Source organism: Phocoena sinus, chromosome 7 (assembly GCF_008692025.1).
Source record: "Phocoena sinus isolate mPhoSin1 chromosome 7, mPhoSin1.pri, whole genome shotgun sequence".
In the NCBI taxonomy this organism is placed as follows: Eukaryota; Metazoa; Chordata; class Mammalia; order Artiodactyla; family Phocoenidae; genus Phocoena; species Phocoena sinus.
In genome coordinates, this window is record NC_045769.1 from 93,759,583 (window position 1) to 93,785,820 (window position 26,238).

The following is a 26,238-nucleotide window of genomic DNA, read 5'->3' on the forward strand; positions in this document are numbered from 1 at the left end:
GGAAAGTGCAATTAATTAGTATTTAGTTCGAACGGACTCTCCACCACCATGACGAGAGGCAGTCTCATAAAGAAAAAGGTATGATGGTTTGGAACTAAGGCTTCAATTCTCAGTCTATCATGTAAGTAGCTATTTAATCTTGACCAAACGGCTAGGTTTTCTGAACAATGATTTCCTCATCTGCAAAATGTGGCTGTAAGCACCTGAAACTAACACAACATTGTAAATCAACCATACTTCAACTTTTTAAAAAATGTGGCTCGTAAGGCTTATATTCCTAGGGCTGTACTAATGTTTGCATGTGCATGTGCACACATACTTATACACGTGCATACACGCAAACACACACACACACACACACACACACACACACGTATTTCCCTCCAACCCCTTAATTATTGATCTTCTCACTACATCTTTCTGCACTAGCTTCACTTTCTCAGATTTGCTCTCCCGTGAAGCTGTAACAGTACTGGCAGACAGATCCGGTCTTATATCTTTATGGCTTCATGGCCAGAGAGAAATAGGACTTTTCCTAACTAGAATAACCTGAAAAAAATCTGGGAAAGCACTCTTATTGGCCCACAATGGGTTAAATATTCACGGCTAGACAAATTACCCTACCCCAGGGAATGCGCTAATATATTGAACCAGCTTGAGCAGGACTTAAGGGGCACGAGGTCTCAGCCGAGAGAGGCTGGGCGGGCCTCCTGAGCAGACAGAGATGCTGGTCTATACAAAGACCATGTTGGCATCTTGTTTCCTCATTTTCTAGTATTAATATACTCTTTCATTTTTAAACTAATTACGCACTATTCACTCCTCAAATAATTCTATCCGCCTGAATGACTGCAGTAGTTTTCTAGCCGGGTACCACTTCTAGATTCATCTTCCCACCACTGTCCTTTCAGATAACTTTCAAGTTCAAGAACCAACAAGGGTTTTGTGTGGCCTGTCATAGAAGATCAAACTTCTGCCATATAGCCTTAAAGCCCCTTCAATGTCTGGCTGTCCCTTATCCAGCCATCCTTATCTGCCATCCGTATTCATTAAGAGGAACTGTTCTTCTCAAATACTTTATATTCCCTGTCATGTCACAATCATTCTCCCCCAGGCCTCTGATTATGCTAATCTCATTAGCTAAACTCGTCTACTCCTGCATTTCCAAATCCCACTCATCTATTACAAACAAATGTTCCAATTTTGTCCTGTTTTTATATGCAACTCATACTGATCCTGCCCGCCCTTGAATTCTTACAGCATCCAAATGGATTCAATTATATAACAATTTATTACTTCCTATTTGTTTTGCCATCTCTCCGTTTAGGTTATAGGTGCTTAGAGAGGACAGACATATCTCAGAGTCACCTTCCTCTAAGATATCTTCCTTAGAGACACTGTCCTCAGGCATAATGGGCACCACCAACAGATACTTGATTTTCATGCCCTTTGCAAACAAGAGAACTTCAATACCCTAAATAGTTAACCCTAGGATAAAAACAAACAGAATTGCCCTGTGATTAAACTCATCTGTCTCATTTCTCTGTAGCTGTCATGAAAATGCTATGTTTCTAATTCAACATTTAAGTCCAATTCTGCTGCTAGATAAAGGTCATCTTCAGATAGGTCATATGATATCGGGGGAGTCAGAAACTGGAAATTTGCACATGTTTACAACTGTTTTCATCACATGCAACTCTCCCACAGGGGAGACCCAGTACTCTGGTACACAAATAGGTCAGCAGTCTGTCATGTGGACATCAGCAACCATCTCATAAATACATCCGAAAAGTTTATCTCCTGAATCTTAAGTAGCCAATTCATCTTTGCATCAAGCTGATAAGAAAAACACCAGTTCTTCGTGTCTTAACTGAACTGCTGTCAGTGGTTGCTATTTTCTGGAGTGATGAAAACTTTCCAACCGAGTTGCTTCTTACGCTGCCATTTCTCTCTTTTTTTAAAAAACTTATGAATTCACAGAATGTAAAATTTACTAGAAATTAGATACAAATACCTGACATTCGGAAGCAAAGAGATCAGACCAACGACCTTGTAGAAAAACAAGATGTACGTACTGATTTATTTAAGTAGAAAGCCACAGAAATGGGGAGTCAAATCGGGAAGGGATCAGGAAAGTAAGCAACTGCTGATTTACAGTGATAAGAATTTCAAACCCGAATTGAATAAACTAAAGCAACCATCTGTTTAATAAACTGAAATTATTAATTTTTAGTAAACTTCTGATGGGGCACTATTTTGGGCAGAGCATTAATTTATAAGAAACAGAACAACAGGCAGTCCAGCACATTTCATAAAGGATAACTACATTTCCCAGTTATCCATCTGGGTCTTCTTCATTTCAGCGGTTTAATTAAAACTCAATGGTATTACCAATCTGTTACATTTTTCATGTTGATGGTTATTACATTCACAGTGCAGCAGGACTACAAATTAAAGTGAGAAGATGATAAATCTCATCTCCAAATTTCATTTCTGTTTTTCTAGTAACTAATACTCTGGGACTATTTTTTAGCTCACTCATGTTTATAGAACAATTTCCATTATTTTTTATGATTAAAATAAAGGGAAAAAAAGAGATGCGTGATTTTTTCCACAGCTTTTTTCTGTTTGTATGCATTATATTTTCTCACTCTTCTATCGACCCACTCTGTAGATCTATTTGAGTTGGGTGCCTCGAAATCTGTAAGAAACTTGTTTTATGACTTTCTTTTTAAAAACATTTGGGTTTTTTCATGAATGAATCTTTTAATATTAGACTTACGCAAATTGAAATAAGAAGCATACCATTCAATTATGAATTCTGGGGATGTAAATTCATGTGTAAAATATGGTTATTTTCTGTTTAAATCATTAACATAAACAAATGATTACCTTTTCATATCAAGAATGCCTCTTCAAACCTATACCATTAAATATATATTCTTTGAGTTATACCAGAGATATAATCATACACTCTTGTTTATAGATGATTGGAAATTGGTTTAAGATAATGCCAAACATAGGATGCAGTGGGTTATACTGGAAAAAAAAGTGCTATACAAATGCTTTCAAAATATTAAAAGCTATACAGCTATATGCAAAGTTGTAAAAACTCAGACTGAGGCTGACTTTCAGAAGGAAAAGCATATATACAAAATACCTCTCCCACCTCCCTCCCTCCTGATCTCCAGACCTGGAGAGGATGCACATGATAAGAATGGATATAATCCAATGTGTCTTGATAGACAATCAAAAGGGCTTTAACTTGGTGACCACCCGTTAAGAAACAATTGTTTTGAAATAACTGGTGTCAAAAACTGATCTGGAAAATCTCCACTCCTGTCAACATTCTTGCATTCCTAAGCATTTCATTGGTTGTTCACTGTCAATGTCTGCCATCAGTCAGTCTTGAATACCTACAGTCTCCTTGTTTGGACCAAGGTGGATTTCATTCCCTGGAGGCAAAATTTACTTGATTCAGCCAACCTTTCTCAGAAGGAAACACCCACTCCTCAGAAATGCTAATGAAGTGGCCTGCAGTTTGACAAACTTAAGCCCTGTGAGACGTACACAGATAAAGGCAGCTTTATCTGCTCTGCAGTTTGAACAAGGGCTCCATCCCTGAAGCCACTTATTTAATAGGGATCCCATAACATTATCTAAATGTCAAAACATGTATGTTCTAGTACAGTGACAGTAGAAGAAAATCTGCTTGTTAGTATTCCAGAAGTCAATTTGCCTGAAACTCAAACCATCTTAGACAACATAACGATAAAAAGACAACTCCCCTGGAAGTCAGCACACCTGGGTGCCCAACTAGGGTAGGCCTATTCTCACCAAGTGTGAATGTGTGTGAGGTGGGTGATCAGGGTGGAGCTCACACAGCACGTAATGTTTTGGCTGGTCTTAAAAAACGACAAAGAAGAGAACTGTATTTTCCTGGAAGGACAAGAAGTTCCATACTGCTCAAAATCGTATGTGATGAAAGACAGAATATAAAACTGAGGCAGAAGACACATTATAAGGAGTATAATACTGTACATATTGTTGTACAAAAGAATTCAGGTTTTATCCTAAAACTGGTAGAGAATTACTAAAGGATTTTAAACAGGGAATTGTTAGAAACAGGTTTGCATTTCATGAAGATAACCTTGAACCAATTCAAAAGTTAGAAGAGACAAGGAGGCCATTTAAGAATGATACGATAGCAATGCATCTGAGAAACAAGGAGAAATAATGGGAATATTTAAGGCACAGACAAGGGTAAGGGACTTAGTGAGTGGTGGGCTGCGATGAGTAATTGTCTATTAATATAGCCAGCATGACTGAGAAGATCTCACAGAAATTCATAGAAATGGCAAGTGGAATGGACAGAAGAGGCCCTCAGAGCTGCTGAGAACAGGTGCTGATGAACAACAGTTTGGACCAGCTGAGTATGAGATGACTGCAGCATCCAGGGAGATCTGCAGGCCACAAACATGTCTGGATTTCAGAAGAAATTTGGAAATGTGTGTATGTATCTCCCATGTATATATTCTGTATCCCAAATGAGTATTAAAAATGTAGATGTGCTTTTGAGTGCAAGAGCTCAAGTAGAGTGAGCACAGTTAGAAAGAGAGGTGAAGGCAAATCCCTGAGGAACAAAGACACTAAAGGGCAAGTAAAGGAAATGAGCCTATCAAGAAGAAAAAAGGAAGGGTTAGGGTTGTAGGAAGAAAGCAAGTAAAATGTTTTCAAGAGAGGAAACAATTTCCAGGAAGAAGATACTCCAACAGTGTCAAATGCATTAAGAGATGTCAAGGAAGGTTGACCAACATGTCTGTTTGATGATCTTTACAATCCCAACTTTATAAGGGAGGTATTATCATTATTGTTGGTATCCTTCCTTTAAATGAAGAAAATAAAGGCCCTAAAGGTTTATGTAATTTGTCCAATATCACAAAACAAGTGACTGTTAGAGAATTTTGAATCCACACTGCTCTTGTATCCAAGCTCACAACCTTTCACAGCCTTTCACAATTTGACTGTAGAAATTCCAGGAGTAAATAGAGATAAATTAAGGTAAATTGAGAGGAGCAATTTTTAAGAGATGAAGAGAAAGCCAGAGAGAGAGACAGAGCTGATATAGAGTAGGACTACTTATTGGTGCAAGTTAATGGAAAGACATCATCAGGATAAAGAATCCTGGGGAAGGGATGAAACCAAAGTAGCAGAAGGATCTACCTGCCTCAGATGTGGGAGAAAGGAGGGAATAACATACACATAAGCAAATGCAGTGCCAAGAAGACTGTAAAAGTGGACAGATAATTGGCCTAAACTTTTTTCTTATTGTTTGTTTGTTTTCCTGGTGAAGTTGATCAAGAAGCTATTTACAGAGGGGAAGGTGACTGAGACTATTAAAAGAAACTTAACATTCTGTCTACCATTCCTAAATTATTTTACTCTTTTAAAGGAGTATTGTCAAATTCCTTTCCTTCTCTAATAATGGCAACAAATACATGTGTTGTGTGTTTTGGAGGGAGGAGAAATCAAGAAAATTGTGTCATCAAAATTTTTTAAAATGTGTATATAGTAAAGAGATTGAAATAGTAATCAAAAACTCCCAGTAAAGAAAAATCCCAGGATAATATGGCTTCCCTAGAAAATTCAACTAAACCTTTAAAGAATTAACACCAATCCTCCTCAAATTCTTCCAAATAATTGAAGAAGAGAGAACATTTCCAAACTCATTCTATGAGGCCAGTTACTCTGATATCAACACTAGCCAAAGACACAATAGGAAAAGAAAACAACAGATCAATATCCTTGATGAATATTAATGCAAAAGTCCTCAATAAAATACCAGCAAACCTAACTCAAAAGCGATTAAAGGACTAAACACCATGATCAAGTGGGATTTATACATGGAATACAAGGAGAGTTCAACATACAAAAATCAATCAGTAAAATACACCATCTGGCAAAATGAGGCACAAAAACCACACAATTATCTCAAATGATGTGGAAAAAGCATTTGACAAAATTCAACATCCATTTATTATAAAAACACTCAACAGACAAGGAATAGAAGGAAACTATGTCAACATAATAAATCCATATATAAAAAGCTCACAACTAACATCATACATGATGGTGAAAGACTGAAAACTTTTCTTCTTAAATCAGGAACAAGGCCAGGATGCTCACTCTCACCACTATTATTCAACATAATACTAGCAGTTCTAGCCAGAGCAATTAGATAAGAAAAAATAAATAAAAGGCATCCAAAGTGAGAAAGCAGCGAGATTATCTCTGTTCACAGACAATATGATCCATATGTAGAAAACTCAAAAGATTCCACCAGAAAAATAAAGCTGTTACAACTGTGAAACAATTTCAGCAAAGTTATAGGATACAAATCAACACACAAAATTCAGTCGTGTTTCTATGTGCTAACAATGACCAATCTGAAAAGGAGATTAAGAAAACAATCCTATTTGCTGTAGGACATCATAAAGGATAAAATACTTAGGAATACCCCTAAACAAGGAGGTGAAAGATGTGTACACTGAAAACTACAAAACATTGTTCAAAGAACTCAAGGATGGTACAAATTAATGGAAAGATATCCCATGCCCATGGATTGGAAGACTTAATATTGTTAAAATGTCTATACTACCCAGAGCAATCTATAGATTCAATGCAATCCCTATGAAAATCCTAATGACTTATTTTATAGAAATATAAAAAACAACCTAAAATCCATATGGTATCTCAAGGGACCCAAAATAGACAAAACAATCTTAAAAAAAACAACAAAGTTGGAGGCCCCACACTTCCCGATTTCAAAACATAGCACACAAAGCAGCAGTAATTAAGACAGTATGAGACTGCCATACAGACAGATATTTGGACAAATGGAACAGAATAGAGAGCCTAGAAATAAACTCCTGCATATATGTCCAGATGACTTTCCACAAGCCAAGACTACACAATGGGGAAAGGACGGTTTGTTCAAAAAATGGTGCTGGGAAAACTGGATATCCACATGCAAAAAAATGAAGTTGGACCCTTACCTTATAACCATATTACAAAACTTAACTCAAAATGGATCGAAGACCTAAATGCAAGCACTGAAACTGTAAAACTCCTAGAAGAAAACATAGGAGGAAAGCCTCAGGACATTAGATTTGACAGTGATTTCTTGGATATTACATCAAAAGCACAGTCAACAAAAGCAAAAATAGACAAATGGGACTATGTCAAACTGAAAAACTTCTGTGCATCAAAGGAAACAATAGAGTGAAAAGGCAACCAACCTACAGAATAGCAAAAATATTTACAAATTATATATCTGATAAAAGGTTAATATCCAAAATATATAAGGAACTTCTACAACTCAACAACAACAAAACAAATTTGATTTGATTTAAAAATGGGCAAAGGACTTGAATAGCTAATTCTAAAAAAAATTATGTATGAATGGCCAACAAACATATGAAAAGCTGCTCAACATCACTAATCATAACAGAAATGCAAATCAAAACTACAATGAGGTATCAGCTCACATCCATCAGTATGGCTACTATCGGAAGAACAAAAACTAGCAAGTGAGGGGCTTTCCTGGTGGCGCAGTGGTTGAGAGTCCGCCTGCCAATGCGAGGGACGTGGGTTCGTGCCCCGGTCCGGGAGGATCCCGCATGCCGCAGAGCGGCTGGGCCCGTGGGCCATGGCTGCTGGGCCTGTGCGTCCGGAGCCTGTGCTCCGCAACGGGAGAGGCCACAGCAGTGGGAGGCCCGCGTACCGCAAAAAAAAAAAAAAACTAGCAAGTGTCGGCCAGGATGTGGAGAAACTGGAACCCTTGTGCACTGTTGGTGGGAATGTAAAATGGAGCAGCCATCGTGGAAAAGAGTATGGGGGTTCCTCAAAAAATTAAAAATAGAATTACTATATGATCCAGCAATCCCACTCCTTGATATATATCCAAAGGAATTCAAAGCAGGAATTTGAAGAGATATCTCCATATTTGTGTTTATCACAGAATTATTCACAAGAGCCAAGAGTTGGAAGCAATCCAAATGTCCACCAGCAGATGAACATGTGCTATATACACACAATGGAATAGTATGCAGCCTTATATAGGAATGAAATCTTGTCATATGCTGCAACATGGATAAACTTCACAGACATTTTACTAAGCAAAATAAACCAGTCACAAAAGATAAATACTGTATGATTCCACTCATACAAAATAACTAAAGTAGTGAAAACCATAGTAACAGACAATAGAAAGGTGACAGGTTGCCAGGGGCTGAAGGGAAGAGACTGGGGAATTACTGTTTCTTGAGTATAGAGTTTCAGCGTTGCAAATTTAAAAGTTCTGGAGATCTGTTGTACAACAACGTGAATATACTCAACTCCACTCAACTGTACACTTAAAACTGGTTAAGATGGTAAATATTATAGTATGTGTTTTTTACCCCAATAAAAAAAAATTAGAAAACAAAACAACCATGGGTCCATGTGAACATATCGAGGAATGGCAATTAGGGTGAAAGAAGGGTTATAGGGCAGCAACGTTCTCTGATGTGCAAATAAGGGGGTTAAAAGTTTGGCTTTGGTGTTCTACTGGAATGGTGGGCTATGGCTAGCTTGATAAAAATATAAACTAGTCATGGAAAATAGGGTAGTACACGGTTTTGTTTTAGAAAAATATATAATTCTGTCAAGGTTATCTACTTTAAAAGTTAAATATAGCAAACAACAGTTCATCAATCAAGTACAGCAAACAGAATGTATATCTCATCTCTATATTTCCAGCTCACTGGAGAAATTGAAAATGGAAACATATAGAGATAAGGAAGCTTATTACATTTTTTAGGTATAATTTCTGGTTGATAGGCTGAAAAGATTATCAACTGGAAATTACATCATGGCCAAATAAGTGGATATTCACCTCCAAAATAATGTAGCTTGTTAGATACACCTCCCTTCTCCTTTCCACTACCTTCAGAGAGCTGGAATTGGCAAGATTCTTAGCCTAGAGAAATTGATTAAGGGGAGAAGAGAGTAGGAAGGGCATGGTCCCCATAGAATCTGGTGGGGAAAGAAGAGCTGAACTTACGATATATAATTATATAACATATTATAATACTGTATGCCATCTATCCCGTCTGGTCTGTGAATTGCTGCAGTAGCCATCCACTCTGAGTTCACACAGTGGACCAGGCAGCCAAGTGGGAATTAAGGAAAAGTTGATGCCAGACACAGTCACCTTGGACTTGGCTGCTCAGGTCCACCAGAGGCGGGGCGCAGGTACTTGAGAACCAAGAGGACAGGCAGTGAAGGAGAAATTAAAGAATATTGCAGAAAACAACCAGGTCCTACTGTATAATACAGAGAACTACATTCAGTATCCTATGATGGGATTCCCTGGTGGCGCAGTGGTTGAGAATCCGCCTGCCAGTGCAGGGGACACGGGTTCGAGCCCTGGTCCGGGAAGATCCCACATGTTGCAGAGCAACTAAGCCCGTGCGCTGAGCCTGCTCTCTAGAGCCTGCGAGCCACAACTACTGGGGCTTCGAGCCACAACTACTGAGCCCATGTGCCAAGAGCCCGTGCTCCACAACGAGAAGCCACTGCAATGAGAAGCCCGCGCACCACAACGAAGAGTAGCCCCCACTGGCTTGCAAGTAAAGAAAGCCTACGCGCAGCAACGAAGACCCAACGCAGCCAAAAATAAAATAAAATAAATAAATTTATTTTTAAAAGTCCTATGATAAAACAAAATGGAAAAGAATATAAAAAAAGGAATGTGTATATATGTATAACTGAATCACTTTGCTGTACAGCAGAAATTAACACAACATTGTAAATCAACTATACTTCAATTTAAAAAAAGAAGAATATTGCAGAGAACACTGGGGCCTTTTATTCTTTTGCTAAGGTGTATGAAAGCATACCTAAGATTAGGTAATAAAAACTAAAAAGAAACAAATTCTAAAAAGCACAAAAGCAAACCCAGGCTCCAATTCCTCCAACCTATGTTTACAGCTTGAGAAGCTTCTAAGTATAGTAGCCATTTCCCTGCAGAGTGACAGCCAATCAGAAAGATAAGGGACATCTGAGCTCTCCCAGTGTAGGGACAGGGTGCAAATTGGCCCAAAGGCTCTATTGACTAAAACCACAGTGCTCTGTTTTGTAAATAACGGTTTGCAAAAACAGAGGCTTTATGAATTCCATTATCTAATGATTTTCCATTAACATGCTAATTAATGCTATAATTAAGAAAACATGAAGACCCTTAAAAGCCTAGAAAATCAAGGAAATGCTGAACTGAAATTGCCATCCAGTCCTTAAGACAGTACTGCCAATAGTTAGTAACATCTGGAACAAATTCCAAGCATTTTACCTTCGTTATCAAACTGTGCTTTCCACCTTCCTTAGCTTAGTACTCTTACCTGGCCTACTGTCTGACCTTACAAGAGAAATAAAATCCAGTTTATGCTATATATAAAAGTAGCCTTGCACGTAAGTAGAGTACGATGCCAGCGGATACGGTGTTCTTTGTGGGTCTGCAGAATGAAATGTTCCCTGAACTTCAGTGTGGACAAGCCTGCCGGCCACGGGTGTAGACGGAGTCCTCTGAGTTAAGATGCACATTTAGAATAAACCTATTGGGAGGGAAGCATTCTTATGAGAAAGAAATGATATGATAAACAATCATGAACATAATTTGATCTGGGTCATCAGAAAGAAGCCAGCCAGGCTCCTAAGAAAAGCACACTGCTGAAGGTTAAAAGAAGTGTAGACAAGAAAGGGAGGGGGAGGGCTTCCCTGGTGGCGCAGTGGTTGCGAGTCCGCCTGCCGATGCAGGGGACGCGGGTTCGTGCCCCGGTCCGGGAGGATCCCACATGCCGCGGAGCGGCTGGGCCCGTGAGCCATGGCCGCTGAGCCTGCGCGTCTGGAGCCTGTGCTCCGCAGCGGGAGAGGCCTCAACAGTGAGAGGTCCGCGTACCGCAAAAAAAAAAAAAAAAAAAAAGAAAGAAAGGGAGGGGGAACCATGCAAGGGAAATTGCCTCCTTTGGTCCTCAGGAGACTAGTCCTAATTATCTGGAAATAACCAAGAATCCATTTTGGCAGAAGGAACAAGATACACCATGGTATTACTATTTTAAGCAACTATTCCTTCTGTGGTGGTTTTATGTGACTGTCATCTTTAGTCAAGGGTTTCAAGAGAGTAAAAAGGACCAAAGCTATCGAATTGCCAATTATTTACTACTCCGTTCCTAAACCGCATGCATTTTTAAGGAATCCATCATTTGGGAAATTGTTTTGCTTTGGGGCTTAGGAAGCTCTACTTTGAAGGACTAGAACTAAAGCTACTTTTTAAAGGAGTTCTAAATTGAGTGCTTAACGAGGAAGACCCAAGGTAGAAAAGCCTCAGTGAGGAGAACGTCAAGTCCTGCCAGCACTACATTCATACGGTACTCATTCCCCAGGCCTCCAGGTGCTAAAAGGAGCTGTGTACTTTATTCGCCCAGGCCAGAAGACCAGTGCAGTATATGTACTAAGAAAGGGAAGAGATCAATTTGAAGAAACTAACATCCCTTTAAACTCCATTGGCTGAGTCTAGATAATTTTCTTAAATGGGGCAGCCCATTGAACATTGCACTTCTGGAAATTCACTAAAGAAGTCAGGTTCCTCATCTGGTCCCAGCCGCTGGAATTCAGAATGCATCACAGAGGAGAGTAACAAAGCTCTGTTGCTATCCTTCACTGCAAGGAGTGTGAGTCATAAACCTTTTAGCGGTGGGTCTACAACTATGAGATGTGTAACTTCAGGGATGCTGTCACATGCCACAGTCTAGCCCAATGTCTTCATTACACGCAGTCAGGAAGAAATAAGGACAGGCTCAAGGAACAGGTCTTATGCAGACAAGGATAAGAATAGATAGAAGGTAGCAACTATATTTAGCAAGTAATTCAACAAGAGGAAAGGGCAGATGGATTTAGTTCCCTTTTACTTTTCTATTTCCAACTTGCTGAAACCAGAGTGGGGAAATGAACATGAGAGAGACCTGGGCTTCGATTCTTTGCTAAAGTAGGATTATGTGAGTAGCAAAGACGATGTACCAGAAAGGTTACTCCAGAAATCAGATGACTTTGGTTGTGGTGTGACCTTCAACAAGTGGATTTTGTTTCTAGACCCAGAGCTCTTCACCTACAAATTAAAGAAATTATAGAAGAATAACCTCTGTGCTCTGTTTCATTTTCCAAACAATCCATGACTAAATACATTTATAATCAAACTAAATTTACAAGTGAAAAAAAAAAGAACTTTTCAGAGTCTATGAAAATGAATGGAGTTTACAGATTCAAGTTTCTTCAGACTACAACTAGTAATACTGTTTTGGAACTGCAATTAGTGTTCCAGAAATTTCTTCCATCCAAGCCTAAACCATTGTATTTCAGTGAAAGGATGCTAAGCTTTTGGATATTGTACTTGAGTCTTTACGCCAAAGTAATCGTTCAAGGCACATTTGAATTTTTATGACTCTAATGATGTCAGTTCACAAGATGGACTATTACCCTTGGAAAACAGAGAGTCCTCCAGGTGACAGAACAGACGGAGGGCCAACTTTTACCTATGGCTCAGATTACACAGACGCTGCACCTTAAATAATTTATACGATGTGATCATACTTGGGCCTCATCTGTGGGAACAGACTGAACTGAAACCAAATATGCCTCAATCTGTATAGTAATCACTGCTCAATAGCAGAGACACAGTGGAAAGTCCATTAGGCTAGCCAGAGTCTGGAGGCTCATGCTACTTAAGTCCTGAGCAGGTGATCGATTCTGGTTAAAATGCCTAGTTCCACCCCACTCCCAGCTGAGAGCTCAGCAAAGCTGACTGGCTGCCTCAACTAACAGCTGGCTTTGGGAGGCCACAGATGAAACCAAGCAGCCGTCAGCCTCTGACATTCCCCCACGAAAGAACCCAATATGGTATGCTATTTCGATAAGCTAAATAATATCTATAGACACCGTGGCAACGTGAACCTACTTCCATTTACTACGGGGAACTAGGAGAATAGGAATAAAGTGGGGAATGGTAATACTACCATTCCAAACTGAAGAGTTCATATAAATTCAAACGTTGTGCTCCAAAGTTTGAGAATGGGTACTTTCATCATTTGGAAAAAACCAAAGCACGGTTGAAAATGTTCCTCATGAAAGTAATTGATGGTTTATCCAAATTGCCTCCTGTATGAGACTGCTACCAGTGTTAATCTGAGTGCTATTTTTCTAGGTATTTCTACAAATTTTCTTTTTAGAGCCTCAGAAATAATGCTGACTGTAACATAGGCTGGACGACTCTAATTATCCGTTTTATCATTAGGAGTCCTGAGGTTTAATTCCAAGAAGTGCAATGCCATGACTGGAGAATGAAACCATTGACTCATGACCAGCAGCATCAGGATTCAGGTCCTTTTCCACTATAAAGTGCTAAGTGCTATCTGCCTTCGGCATCCCTACCAATAAGTATGCAGTGTGGCCAGATGCCGTGGCCAGATGCAGCCTCCACATAGACGAACTCTCTGGATCAAAAAGGAGGCAAGGGGAGGTGAGAGACTCCAGAAAAAACACATCTGCTGGAAGCTGCACTTCATGCCCAGTGAGGAGCAATGGGGACCAAGCATTTTCTAGATCACATGCTTGGACTACTGTAAGAGGCACTACGGGATGGTGGGAAGTAGGCAGGAGTTGCAGAGATCCAAGCTCAAAGCTGAGTTCTGTTGCTCATGAGCTGTGTGACTTGGAGCAAATTTCTGAACTTCTTGATGCCTGGCTCTTCTCACCTATAATACAGGATAACTAGTCTACCTGGCATGGTAGGTCTTCCATAAATAGCACCTTTCTTACCACGCCTGCTGCTTGCAGCCACCAAGTCCTTTCAAGGCCACGAAGTTCAGTTTGAACCAATAGACCTGATATTCTCCTTGCCCATCATGAGTAGAGGCTAGTATATGCTTTTCCCATTCAATTCCCTACAGGCCACAGACAATCAAAACAACCCTACATCTAACAAGCACACTGAAATCTGCTCTCCAGCACTTTTCTTTTGGCAGCTAGTAGATTTTTTAAAAAATAAAATAAAAAGCCTGCCGTGTCTGGTCTCCTTCTTCCCTTTAGCAAAGATTAGACCAAAAAGAAAGCAATTTAACAATTATTAGGTAAAGTAGGAGTGGCTCTTTATCTCTTTTTGTACCAGAAGGGAAAGAGATGGTTGGTTATTTCTGCAATCATTAAAAAATGTGCTTCACGTACACACACCTGACACAAACCTGGAAATGAAGGGTCACGTTGAGCAGAGATTTCTTTTTTTTTGCTATATTTAACTGTAGCTATTATTATAACCATTCACAAATATTAAGCACTTATTATATAAGGCATTAGTTTAGGACTCAGGCTCTGGAATCGAAGTGGGCTTCAAACGTGGCTCCACCACTGACTTGCTGTGTGACCTTGGGCTGAGTTAACCTCTCTGTACTTCGGTCTCCAGCTCAACAAAATCAAAACGCTACTACACCAACCACAACCTGCATGAGGCAAAAGAATATAAAAATCCATGCAAAGCACTTGGGAGAGTGCCTGACTGTTAAGAAAAAGTAGTAAATGTTAGGAATTATGCTTAGTTATTACTGAGTGAACCTCACAGGTCTTGAGAGAACTGTGATAAATAAAGACTGGTTGGGCTAGTTAAACTCTTGAGAGTTTGAAATAGCATTTTATAACAAAGTCGATGAAAAACTCTCCCATACTCATGTTGCCTGCTGCTATCACAGGAGAGACAACATCCTATCACCACCTGATACAAGACACGCAGCAATTTATGAGAAAGCCTTTTCTCTGGCTCTGGACTGAGTGCCCTGATTATTTCTACACTGTGCAAAACTAACCATTGCACTTTGCTTCGAAAAAGATTTCTTTAAGTCTCGTAACTCAGTTCTGAGCACAGTTTGACCCCCATGTGAATGTTTCCTCAATACTGCAATGTCTTGAAAAAGACTGGTACCTCACCCTATTGCATGGATGTGGTTTCCCTACACCTCTCTGAGATCCCACCCTACAGATACAACCCTCTTCTGTTGGGCGCATTTTATGGTACAAGCAGTCCAACTCCCATCTAAGATAACCCGGAAAACATATTTGTGTTCCTTCTAGCTAAAATCCAATTATTTTCATCTTGAATAGTTCTAGCACAAAATGGCATCTTAAAAATGTCATTGTATTTACCTTATCTACCTCTATCTTTTTTCAATAATGTTACTAATAATATAGCTCAAATTATATAACTATAAGGTACCTGTCATCGGAGAGACACTGATCACAACAATTCACATAACTCATTTTCATCTGCATAATAATAATGTCATAAGGTCATAATAATAGTTATATAATATTAACTATAATATATTGTATTATAGTTGTATGATATTATATATTGTATAATATCATATAACTATTATTATGACCTTTTCAAAGGTGATAAAACTCAGACAGAGAGAATGTAAGTGGCTCAGGATCAGAGAGCCAGAAAGCAGAGAGCCAGAAGCACACATACCACTATAGTACAGTTGAATTCCTCCCTTCCTTTCTGCCTTGCACCATCCATCCACCCTTTTATCTATCTGCCCATCTCCTCATCCAGCTATCAACCAATCAGTAGAGGGGAAAGAAGGAATTAAAGCATTTGCTTAGAAAGGAATTTGGAATTTAACTAATGCAAGTATATCAGTAGGATTTGGTGGTTGTAAAGTGCTCACTTGCAGTAGGTTCAGCATGGCATGCATCATTAAAGAAACTGCTTTAAATGAGTGTCAATTTTTCAAAACGTAAAAACTGGCTCTATTCAAGAAACCCAGCAGACTTGAAGGGATGCATGCAATAGAACTATACAGCGGCCACGTTACTAAGCTATGAACATTATATCTGAAAGGAAAGACATAATCAACAATTATTCTTTGCTTTCAGTAAGAAGAAAGCTAGGTAGGAGTATGTCTAAACTATCTTTCCTTCCTTAATGAAACTGTTATTGATTTTTCATCCTACTGAAGCACTGCCTTGAAGCAATTTCTTTTACCTGCAGGTTCTCACATTTAATTTGGATGTATGCTTAAGGAAGAGTTTATCAATAAAAGCTCCAGAGGAATGCCAAAAGGTTTGTATTAGGAAGAAACAGTGAAAGCAATTCTGTGAATTTTGTTAAACACAAAGATGATCAAAGAATTACTAATGAATGGCATTTAAAGAGCAATTTCAATGTGAATCTGGGTCATATCAACATAGTCATCACTCTGAATGTTCTCAGTGGGTATAAACACTAAACATTTCCATGCACAAAACATAAATTTGATACTGTTAGAGGAAAGGGCAAATATATTCGTTCACCAACAGCTGGGCTTCAAGTTGACTTTGCTGACCAAAATTAATATCTCCCCACGTTCTTTTAGCATCATCCCTTATTATGTACCTGTTGTTGAACAAAGCATGATCTATGTACTATCTCATTTGATCTTATAATTCAGGTACCATCAACCACAATATTATACACAAAGAAAGTAAGGCACAGAGAATCTAAGAAATTTGTGCCAAATTATATAATTACCAAATGGCAGAGCCAGCATTCAACCTCATGTTTGTGTGTTTCCAGAACCCACATTCATAACTCCAGGAAAGGAACAGTTCATATACACAAAGTACTTTGATTCTCTACCATGTACCAAAAAGCCTCTGAATAAATAAATATTTTCACAACATTCATCAATGCTTCAAGACCATGAATTTTTTTAGACTTAATGAAGCTATATTTGCACAATGTGACCAACCACAAAACCCATGTGCAATGTTAGAAAATGCTCTTGGGATTCAACCTACTTTAGATTCTCAAACATATGCTGGAACCATCAAGCCCCACACGGAGATGACTAAGTCCCTCTCAGAACACTGCCCCTTATCCCTAAAAGTGTGCCACCTTCTAGAACAACCCCACCACAGAAAGGACTAGTTGCAGGACCACCTGCATGGTGACTTTTCTCCGCCCCTCCTCTCTGACCTCTCCCCTCATTCTCTCCTGCTTTCTCTCCTGCCCCACACCCCTTGCTAAACTATACTCAGTTCTAAATGTTTATAGGTCAAGTTGTTTTCTCCCTCATGGATTAATTTCTCCAGAGACAGATGACACACTATTTGAGTTCCCTTTCCCTGGAAAGCTGTTCCAGGAGTCCCCAAACCAGCCCTGATCTTGAAAGGAGCTCAAACCAGGGAAGATACCTCCCCAAAGACCCCAGAGGGGCCCCAGCAGTCAATATAAATCTAAGAACATGACTGTCTTCTCTGCCTGCCAACAGCTCCTTCCTATGCCATTCTACTCTCAAGGTTCACAGCAAGTCATTCCATTATGCCAGCAGTTTGTGCCCCCCCAAGGAAATCATGCAGGAAAATGAACAGTGACAATAGCCAAGACCAAAACAAAACAATCAGTAACAACAGAAAAGGACTTAAGTTGTTTGCGATATTACAAATACTAAAGTATCACATACAATACATTCAGATTTATTCATTTTGAACGTTGATGGAGCATGTTCACGAAACCTCCATTAACAATGCCATCCACCTTTCCCCTTTATTTCCTATATGGTTTTTGACTATATGTTAGACACAACCTGACTAGTACTCAGGGTTTCATAGATCAACAGAAGCTCAAACTGGATTTTCCAAAGTCACGTATGTATTTTGTCATGCATTCATTCTTCTATTCACTACACATTCATTAAGCTCAAAACTGAACAAGAACACTGGGGTGCATGTATCTTTTCGAATTATGATTTTCTCCGGATATACGCCCAGGAGTGGGGTTGCAGGATCATGTAGCAGCTCTAGTTTTAGTTTTTTAAGGAACCTCCATACTGTTCTCCATAGTGGCTGTACCAATTTACATTCCCACCAACAGTGTAGGAGCGTTCCCTTCTCTCCACACCCTCTCCAGCATTTATTGTTTGTAGATTTTTGGTGCAAACGAACTTATTTACAAAACAGAAATAGAGTCACAGAAGTAGAAAAAAATTATGGTTACCAAGGTGGAAAAGGGGAGGAGGGATAAATTGGGAGATTGGCATTGACATATTCACACTACTATATATAAAATAGATAACTAGTAAGGACCTACAGTATAGCACAGGGAACTCTACCCAATACTCCGTAATGACCTATATGGGAAAAGAATCTGAAAGAGTGGATATGTGTACATGTATAACTGATTCACTTTCCTGTACACCTGAAACTAACACATTGTAAATCAACTATACTCCAATACAAATTAAAAAAAAAGAATATTATACTTCAAATTCCAACTCTACTACTCATCTATTTCCTCAGATGTCATACGGAGATAATAATCTCATACTATATTTGTGAGGATTCAATGAGATAAAGCATGTTAAGAGCAACCAGGGATGTAATAACTGGTCAATCAATATAAATAGTATCACTGCTATTACTTCTAGCACATTTTGTGGGAATTTTATAAGATTTTGCTTGTATGTGATTAATTTTGTGCATGACACGGTATCTTATGTAGCTCTAGAGATTTTTAAATGAGCCTAGGAAGCAAATTTTGGCAGCTCTACTCACATATCTCTGCAAAAAAAAAAAAATTAAAACTATTAAAAAACATGAAGTGTTTTAAATCAAAGCTGTCTTATAAATTCTCTGAAAAGATTAAATGAAAACTGAATCACTCAATTTTTGAGAACTTTAAGATACAAAATTTTCAGGCAAATATAAAAACTTCAGAAAAATGTTTTTTCATCAGCTATAGCTGCCTATGTCAAATTTCCTCTACTATTAGTGTCACACCTATCACCTAAAATACTGCACCAAAGGAGAAGTCCCCCTGCTTAATGTTGGTGACATTTACTCTTCAGCTTGGGAAGGCAAAACAAAAACCTCCAAACTGAAATATCTGTAGGCCAGTGAAATACAGCAGTTGTCTTTTCAAAAGAAGGAGAAAAAGACAATGCTTCATTATTTGAGACCATAATTACCACTTCAGCGTCTCTTAAACAAAAGTTCTCAGATTTTAAGTTGATTTTCACTACAAAACAGTTCATGAAAGTAAACTGTCAATTACTGCTTGGTGTACAAATTATTAAGATAATAGCTTTTATTACTTAAAAATTAAAATTATCCCACGGCCCTTGTTTATCGTATTTTCATTTTATCATTTTCTTGTTTTGTTTTGTATTTTCTCTCTTGGTTATCAAATATTGCTTTGAGGCAGTGCGCATGGTGGTCCCCCAGATCTGTCTCTTGCTTCAAGTGTTTGGACAGAACAGACCCAGGGACGCCCTTTGCTCCAGCCTCCGACCACCCTCCAACCTTTCTTCCAGTCGCGACCTTCGGAGTCAGACCCTCAGCTATCCTCAGGACCAGCCAACACCATTTTTTGAGCTTAATTCCTTATCAACTGTGAGCTCCCAGATTCGACAGAGTTATTCCACCGAGGTGGAGGCCGCCGTCAACCGTCTGGTCAACATAACATCTGTGGGCCTCCTACACCTCCCTCTCTCTGGTCTTCTATTTAGACACGCACCGATGTGGCTCTGGAGGGCGTGGGCCACTCATTCAGCGAATAGACCGAAGAGATGCACGAGGGCGCCAAACGTCTCTTGAAAATGCAAAACCAGGGCAGCAGCCGCGCCCTCTTCCAGGACGTGCAGAAGCCATCTCCCGATGAGTGGGGTAAAACCCAGGACGCTATGGAAGCCGCCATGAAAATGGAGAAGAACCTAAACCAGGCCCTTTTGAATCTGCGTGCCCTGGGTTTTGCCCGCACAGAACCCCGCCTCTGCAACTTCCTGGAGAGCCACCTCATAGATGAGGAGGTGAAACTCATCAAGAAGATGGGTGACCACCTGACCAACCTCTGCAGGCTGGCTGGTCCCCAGGCTGTGTCTCTTTGAAAGGCTCACCCTCAAGTATGACTAGGAACTTTCGGAGCCCAGCGGCCTTTGAGGAGCCCCTCTGGCGTCAGGGCTTCTGCCTGAAGCCCGTCTCTGCAGCCACTGGGCAGCTTTCTAACCATCCTGGACCCCTCTCCCAAGCCTTGGACCAAATGGAAACAATAAAGCTTTTTGCAGCAAAAAAAAAAAAATTCTTTGATACAATGTAGGTGAACAAGTGGATTGAAATGTACCAACTTGTACAGATTTGAAAATAAAAAATTTAAATTTTCATAAAAAATTTAAATTTTCATTTAAAATTTTAAAAACAGTATTTCCTATCTTTGTAACTGATTCAAAGAATAAAATCTGAAGACTACTTAATTCTACATCAATGCTTCCATTTTTGTCCATTTTTAATCAAAGATATAATGAAACCTTTTTCACGTTTCTTATCTAGAAAATTTCTTCATGTGCTTAATTCTGCATATAAGTGAAATCATCACAGTATTTGTCTTTGTCTGACTTATTCCACTTGGCATAATTCCCTCAAGGTCCATCCATGTTGTCTCAAATGGCAGGATTTCCTTTTTTATGGCTGAGTAGTATTCCTGTGTGTGTGTGTGTGTGTGTGTGTGTGTGTGTATGTGTGTGTGTACGTGTGTGTGTAAAACACATTTTCATTATTCATTCAGCTGTCAATAGAAACTTAGGTTGTTTCTATGTCTCGGCTATTGTAAATAATACTGTATAATACTGCAGTGAACATGGGGGCTCAGATATCTCTCAGGACAGTGATTTCATTTCCTTTGGCTATATACCCAGAAGTAGGATAGCCGGCTCATATGGTAGTTCTATTTTTAATTTTTTGTGAAACCTCCATGCTGTTTTCCATAATGGCTGTATGATGACTCCCAAAATTTCAGGTTTATTTTATGTGACTTCACCCCCCGCTTCCAATAAATCCTCCTTTTCTAGTAGGAAACACCTGCAAGTACAAGAAAATCAAGGTGTGCACTTTCCCCACCCACACACCTTCCTCAACCCTTTCCCTCCCTCCCCTTCCCTCTTCCCCTCTCTCTTTCTCTCTCTATATATCCACACATATATATACGTGTATAAGTATATATACACAATATATATACATACACATTCTTTTTCTTTCTATCCAATATTCAGAACACACTTTGGAATACTAGAAGTTTTTAAGTTAGGAGGTTCTCATAGGGTAGAAATTTTTAAGTTAGGAGGCTCTCATAGGGTATCTGCCTGCAGCTGAACACAAAGAGTTCATCCCTAACCTCAGATTCCCCTGGAAATCCATCCCAAACAAGGGAAATAGGATAAGCAAGGGAATAAAGAGTATTGTAAAGACCTCTATTAAGAAATGGAGAGGAAATGAGAAAAGGGATCACAAAAAGCAGAGCAGAGGAAGTGGGGGAGACCAGGTTAAATGGGCTAGAATGCTGAGATTGGGTTCTCCCACCAGCGACTGAGAACCTCAGTTTATACTCGCAGAAAAATGCCACATCTTGACTCTGCTGGTGGCTGGGAGTGTCTCCCACTGGTATGCAACATTCAGAGCCGCCTGCATGCCTCCCTACCCTCCCTGATGTAAAGAGGTTTTTCACACTAGCCCCAAATGTCCTCTTCTATCAGACTCTCACGTTTTTCTGTCTTTGCAAGAGACTACATGCTCCCTCAATTTTAGATAATCCATAATAATAATCTGTCTCAATGTATAATGAGGAATTTGTCTCAAATTGGTTATCATTGGTATATCTACCTACAACAAAAAGTGATACGTTATTCCTGATATATGCTTTTTCATTACATACCAGAACATTCTATGGAAGCTTGGGAAAGAGAATAGGTACTATCAGGATTAGGAAGGATGACTATAAACCTAGATATTAATTTAGGGCCAATGAAATGGTCTTTCTAATACATAAAATAATTTGCACAAAGCACTTAGCATACTGCCTACCATACAGATGATGATAGCTCTTTTCTACTGTTCAAAGAAATATTTCTCATACAATCTTTGTATTCTCATAATGCTTTCAACATATCTCTGTTGGCTTTTCTTTCTGCAATTGTCTGCTTATGTGCTATGCCACCAACTAGATGGTAAACTCCCTGAGAGTGAAGAAAAGGAAATCATCATTGTATCCTCAGGGCCTAGAATATGGTAAGCACCATGGCAACTGCCTCATAAACATCTGACAGCCAACTGAAGGAATGAAGGTAGAGTTCTGCAAAGTTCACTACCAATTAAGTAGGATGATAATAAGAGCACCCAACCACTTATCTGAAAAGCTGAATTTTGATTCCATCTCTGCCAATGACTTCCTGCAATGTCCTAAGCAATCCACATGGAATTGGAGACAAAGACTTACCTACACATTCCCTAGGGTTGCTATGAGGATCACATCAGATAAATACGAAGAGGAAGGCCAAGGAGTCCATTACAGAGTCCCCTCCCCTCCCACAGGTTCAGTTTTCTTAGTTGAAAAAAAATAGAAGGTGGTACCAGCTCCAGCACTGTATGAGTCTCAGGAATCCCTCGACCACCTACACTAAAGAAGTTCTCAGATGAATGAAAACAAAAAAATCGAATCAAATGAAACACACATTTTCTGGAAGCAAGAATTTTTTTTCTTTTCTCTCAGCTTGTGCTAATTCCTTTGTCCAAATTATTTCATTTGTTCCAAAATTACCTCCCAGTGAGATCCAAGAGCCAATCGTTGAAGGTTCCTGGAGGTCTCCAGACCCCTCATTGCTTCTTCCCAACTGGGATGCACCATCATTGCCTCAGCACCAGCTGTCCCACCCCTGGGAGGCCAGGGATGGCCCCGGCCAAAGAGCAGGAAGCCTCAGCCAGGTACCACCATGGTTTTCCCAGGCCAACAGTTCAACTCTAGCTTAATTTTACCTCCTAATTTGTGCTAAATGTTTTAGAACATTATCCAATTTCATATTTTAAATCAGCTTTCTGGGGTACATATAAATAACCCAGTTTGACAGAATACGGTAGAGGCCATAATAAATGCTACGTAAGTGTTTATCAAGTGAATGAGGGAAGGAATACAGAGCTAAGTAGAAGACTGAGGCCGGGTGGGGGGGGGGGAGGATGCTCAAGTAGGCTAAACTCACACACTAGTAAGTACAAAGCTCTGACACAAACCACTTTCATCCAACCTCCAAATGCCTTTGTGCTGGCCTAATCTGTAATGTCAGCCATGCTTGGCATTGATTTTAAGATGAGGTTTCCATTTATTTATAAAACAGAAATAGACTCACAGGCCAAAAATAAACTTACGGTTACCAAAGGAGACAGCAATGGAGGGGGTGGGGCGTAGAGGTGGGGAGATAAATTAGAGTCTGGGATTAACAGATACACACTACTATGAATAAAATAGATAAACCACAAGGACCTAATGTATAGCACAAGGAGCTATACTCAATATCTTGTAATAACCTATAATGGAAAAGAATCTGAAAAAGAACACATATATAGATAGATAGATAGATATAGATATAACTGAATCACTTTGCTGTATACTTGAAACTAACACAACAGTGTAAACTTTCTTTCCTTTTTTTTTTAATTTTTATTGGAATATAGTTGATTTACAATGTTGTGTTAGTTTCAGGTGTACAGCAAAGCCACTATAAATTAACTATGATTCCATTTAAAAAAAAGAAACCAAAAAAATAAAATGAAGTTTCTCCCACATAAATATTGGGAAGTAGCTGCTCTCTTCATCCAGTTCCAGAGCTTCAAATTCTGGTCCAGATTCTCAGGTTCTCCTCCTCTGTCTAATGATGGGAGAGGAATCCTGACCTTCTGACAAGCCATTCTGAACATCTCTGCTATATTTTTTCATCTGTCTTTTCTCCTGAGAACTCTCAGCTGAATTCATTGATTTTTAGCTTCCACTTTTAATGACCTCCTATTATTTAGACTATAGAATGTAGCATGGGTACCACAAAGTCCACCATCTGCCCCCTTATAGGCAGGCTCTGGTCTTTCCATCATTGGCTCACGTGGAAGAGGGAAGTGAACTGTACCTGAAATGGGGCGCGGAGGACGGACTGAGAGGCTCCATGTCCCATTCTGTCCCTGTTGCTCCAAGCTGTCTTCCTGGCCCTCAGCTTGCTCACCTGTTACTGAGAAGGCCAGGTCTGATGATCTCAAGGTCCCTTCCAGCTCTAAAATTCTACGAAAGTATTTGCTTAAATATATGTTTCATAATGATCCAAATAATCACAGTAACCTTTGAAACTACTAAAAAATAAATTAGCTGACCTCTGGTGTCAGTACTGACATCGGTGTTCAGGCTGCTAATTTAATCATCCTACAATGTGGTCCCTAACCATCGACTTAATTAAGTATATCCTGCATTTGTCCTTTCCTCCATTTGTTAAGCTCTAGATTCTTTATCAGTGCCCCAATTTCCATTATGAGACAAGTGAACTCATCCCAGGTTAAGAGGCACCAATAAATTCAACCCTTTGATATTTAGAGTTGAAGACCTAAAGGAAAAGGCACCACTTTCAGGTCAACGTGAGGGTAGCAGATATCAATGACATACACTCCACATCTGTTCACTAATTCATCCTGAACACTGTTCCAACATACCATCAAATCTGATTTTGGTTCTTGGGTTCTGTAATAATTAAATCATTCTCCTGCTCTAAAAGCTGGCTCATCTATTTCAAAATCAATCAAGGACAAATCAGAGAGTCCAACAAAGATGGAATGAGAGATGGCAAAGCCAACCTTTGAATGCATCTGTGCCTTGAATATTGAATACAAAATGATTTTCAAAAAAACTTTTTAAAAAGTATCCTTGATTTGTGAAACTCCTGTTAAGGGTGTACATTCTTCTTGAGTATTACAAATGAAACTCCCTGGGGAGAATCTCTCCTTGTCAAAGTTCACCCTACTGGAAATGTCTTCAAAATATCAAAAGGACTTAAAGAGCTGAAGCTCAATAAATTTTAAAAATTTACCCTAAGTGCTGAGGAGTATTTAAATATCTGTGAAATTCTTCTCAAACATCCCCTTTCCAGTCATCTTGTGACCCTCCTTTACTGACCTCATTGTCTGTTTCGGAATGCAGTGATTAGGAAGCACTTGTGTATTCTCAGAAAACACATCCTAGGGCTTAAAAAGAAAAAAATGCAAGAAGCACAGAGTAAGGGATATATTCTTAAAACATCCAAAGTTTTGCATCAATAAAACTTCGAAGGAAATTCTTGGTGTTCTTTCAGGATGGGTCTTCGAGGGCCACACGGTCTATTCGCTCCATGTTGCAATCAGTCAATGGCAGCCCCTCCCACTAAAAACAGGAGCTTGTCTTGCTCCACCCTTTAGCTTTCACAGCACAGCACTTGCCACAGAGTAATGCCAAGAACTATCTGGTGCATGAAAAAAACCTTAGCATTCAAGCGTAAAGGCAGGAAAAAGTACCTAAGACATTTCAGATAAAAACTTCTTTATTAAAACAATCGGCAAATCCAAGGAATGAGAACCCTTTCCTGATTTACGGAAGCACTGAGTAAAAGTTCTTACGATGGTCTTCAAAGTGTCACGAATTTATACAATCCTCTCAACTTCATGCCTTATGAGAGAGACTTGTATATAAGAGACACTTTCCAAAAGAAGTATGCATGTGTTCTATTTATTCAGGGATGCACACCCACTCATTTACAGACTCAGAAACAAAACTCATTCAGTTTAAGCGCCATGCTAAAATCACAGCTGTGAATCCTTATCTTTATTTCATCAAAATGTGAACCCACCAGTTTTGATGGATGTTTTATTTTGCTCTTAAAAATTAAGTTTTCAGTCACTTCTAAATTGTCATAAAATATTTATTTTAAAAATTACAGAATACATGAAAATGAAAGGGAGTGGTATGTAAAAGATATATTTAAGATGAAAAGTGTTCCTTGAAAATATGAAGTATCAAATCGATGTAAACTGATAAAGTATTAGATAAATAGACCCTTTTTTGTTTGTTTTTTATAAAATGTAATAAAAGTTTTTTCTCGGTGGTCACACTGCTGTAATATTGAAGATGTTTTCCACATTAGAATATAGAAAGGTTCTGTTGTGCAGTGGTGTGTGTGTGCCCGTGTGTTCTAAATTAAGCCATGGTTCTGAAGCAACCTTGATGCTACTGATCAATAACAACATGCAACTCAAAGGCATCCCTAGGGTAAAGGAGCCAAAGGAAAC

At 39.1% G+C, this 26,238-nt stretch overlaps 1 protein-coding gene and 1 pseudogene across 1 annotated transcript in view; one reads left to right on the forward strand and one right to left on the reverse strand.

Moving 5' to 3' along the window:
* THSD7B (thrombospondin type 1 domain containing 7B) overlaps positions 1-26,238 on the reverse strand; it is a 900,946-nt gene that overhangs the window by 727,505 nt on the left and 147,203 nt on the right. The gene's annotated exons all lie outside the window — the stretch shown is intronic.
* Positions 11,628-20,034, forward strand: LOC116756763 (annotated as a pseudogene).